Below are 3,176 nucleotides of genomic sequence, written 5' to 3'. Positions count from 1 at the left end.
GAAAGCGAGGCTCTCGGGGGGGTTTAGGAAAGCCCTGCTCTCTGCATGCCTATTTTTCTCCTCTCCCCTGGGCAACCACTGCAGTCCCCCATGGAGACACAGGGCCATTGCACACCGGTTTCTGGCCTGAGCCAACAAGACTTGGATTGATCACACTCACGGCAGGTGTAAAAACCTCTTCAAACAGCAACAGTTATTTTTCAGGCCACCTGAAATGGCTCTCCATGGTTACTGGGCCCACGAAGGGGATAGATGGGACACCTTCCTCCTCTGCTGGTGGTTTCCACATGGATGCTGGGAGCCAGGAGCCCTGCAGCCGCGTTTCCCACCAGATCACCCGTGTTATGGGGAAGCTTTAGGAAACCAGGGCTTTCCTCCAGTTTTTTGACCAAGCTCAAGGCTGCACATTGCTGGTGGATTTCCAAGCCTTCTCGCATGCACCGACACTCACATTCAGCCCTGATGGACTGAGGAACTGGCTGCAATGATGAATTTAAAATAATGATGCTTGGAAGACAGGAGCCTTGGCGCGTGGGTGGGTTTTTCACTGTATTTCATGTTCTTCCCTCCAGCGAATTGTCCGCTTTGGCAGAAGACTATCATAATAATGACAATAACCACTCTTTCATGTGCCGTTTAAACCCTGCGATGGGCAGGACTCGAGGCTTCCCGAGGCACAGTGCCGGAAACGTGAATTCCACCGAGGTCTACAATAAATAGGGATGAAGAAGAAGCTGTGCAGTCAGTTCCTCCCCACCGCTGCCCCCCTCCCCAGCACCAGCAGCGTGCACATGTGCATGGTCGGGGATTTCTGCCCTGAGCCATGGGCTCCTTCGTGCCCCTCAGCTGGGGTCAGGCAGGGCTTTATTGACCAAAATCTGCTGCTCTCGAGCAAGCCTCAGTCACATAACCTCCACCATACGGGGCACTGAATGGAAAATACAATAACGTTCCGTATTTACAAGGGCATGGAGTCACAGGAGAAGGGGTGATGGCCTTAAACTGAAAGAGGGCGGATTTAGATGAGGTATTAGGAAGAAATTCTTCACTACAAGGGTTGTGAGGCCCTGGAACAGGTTGGCCACAAAGGCTGTGGATGTCCTGTCCCTGGCAGTGCTCAAGACCAGGCTGGACGGGGCTTGGAGCAGCCTGCTCTAGTGGAAGGTGTCCCTGCCCATTGCAGGGCGGTGGAATGAGATGATCATTAAGGTCCCTTCCAACCCAAGCCAACCCAACCCATTCTGTGATTCTAAGATTACTTTTATCTCTAAGAAATTGGGTCACTTTCACCCTTGGAGCTGCGCCCAAAGCTTCCTTGAAAAGACCCAAGATAGGATGCATAACACTCGGTGATAAAAATGCGTCTTTCAAAATATTTGGCAGCTGTAAAACCACAAGGGGAGGGACCTGAAATGGCAACAAGCTTGTGAATGAGCTTGTGTTCACCTAACACCAACCACCTCGAGAATCTCAAAACTGCTCCTGATGCAAAGGATGTTTTGAGACTAAACCTCTCCCTCCCCAAACGCACCCACGGGACGCAGAGGCTGTTTGACGGGAAGCAACATCGCACTCCGGCTCGGTGGCAAATAAATACTGTGGGTTATTTTGGTTAGCTGAGGACGAAGGGGGACTTTGTGACACTGAACCAGATGGCTCCTGCGGGAACGGGACGGCCCCAGCACCACACGAGGGGGATGATTTCTGTGCCTGGGAGACAAAACCTTCTCCACAACTGGACTTTGCAGAAAGGAGATGGATGTGGCCCTGGTTTCACAAGTGGTTTGGAAACTGCACCAGGAGCCTGAGAGCGTCCACAGCAGCAACAGGCTCCCCCCATCTGGTCTGCCAGGACTATTTTGACGAACCCATTAACTAACCTCTCCTCAGCCACAGACTCCCTGGCCAGGTCACTGTCCATCAGGCTGGCTGTTGCTTCAGCAGGTATGTTTCTTTTTTAAATATTACAGAAGAAGTGATATATAATCAGTCACACACCCAAGGTTATGGGCTCCATGCCCTCATTTACTGTTTCAGGAATCATTTAAGAGATCAGCTTTTTCTATTTAGTCCATCCCAAATCAAACACAAAACACCAGGAAGACTACAAAATGGGTTTGAAGGCAAATGCTGATATTTGTACAGCGCTCCTCTTCTCTCTGCCCATCACTGCGGTCACTATCCTCACCCTGCATGTGGCATGTTTTCAGGTACTCACTGCCTTCATTTGAGCCAGGCAACTAAAATATTTAATTTCTGGTTAAGCCTCTGGACAAAGGAAACCCTTCCCAGTGGTGTCACATCCCATAGCTGTGAGGAAAATCAAACAACCCTGCACAGTCCCATTTCCATCTCTACAGAGTGAACATCCCACCCGGAGCATCCAGACCACAACTGCCTCCATCCTGAACTTACTTGGACTCACAGCTGAGATTATCCAACCCAACTTTCTGCCATCACTGATCTTCCCAAGGACAGCCCAGCCTCTTCTACCCAGATCTCAGGCAATGGTCTGCCCCAGCGTGGCAGCTTCCTGTTCACACTCACTCTGATTTTTCCCGCAGCAGAGTCATTGCCCGGCAAGTCTTTGCTTTAGGCCTGCGAGAAATCACAAGCCAACGCCAGTAGCTGATGGAAGATCTTGCATGGGGCACGCCTGGTCCCGGCAGAGTTGGGCTGCTCAGAAACGGCCTGGCAGCAGCCGAGGAAAGGCGATGCTGCTTGCGAGGGAGAGGCACTGCCTGGCCCTCTGCTTGCTGCCAAACCCACTGCTGGAGCAGCCCCTCTCTTGGCCCCTCCGAGGATGCTGAAATCTGGAGCTCAGCCTGGCCCCACTCTGCAGCCAGACCAGACCTGAGGGACAGACACGCGGCTCAGGGAATCGGAGCACAAACCTCGCTAGAGACAGGACTGAGTTACGGCGCCGACAGTTTCTCTGTCCGGATGGCTGCAAAGAGAGCGAGGAAACAGGGAAAGACTGGAGGCAGGCGCTGGCGACCATGCTCGGCCGCGGAGGCTGGGCTGGGGCTTGTCTGAACCACATCTTCACACTGGGGAGGGTTTTGTGGTTGGGCTTTGAGGCTCAATGCAGCTCTGGGATCCTGGTGACTTCCGCTGCATTGCCCGGGGCCTGGGGGCCCTTTCCCAGCCCTCACACGGTAACATCTGGGTGTCCC

The sequence above is a fragment of the Buceros rhinoceros genome, unplaced genomic scaffold, assembly GCF_000710305.1.
Source record: "Buceros rhinoceros silvestris isolate BGI_N320 unplaced genomic scaffold, ASM71030v1 scaffold11340, whole genome shotgun sequence".
NCBI lineage: Eukaryota > Metazoa > Chordata > Aves > Bucerotiformes > Bucerotidae > Buceros > Buceros rhinoceros.
Note: the sequence above shows the minus strand (reverse complement) of the source record.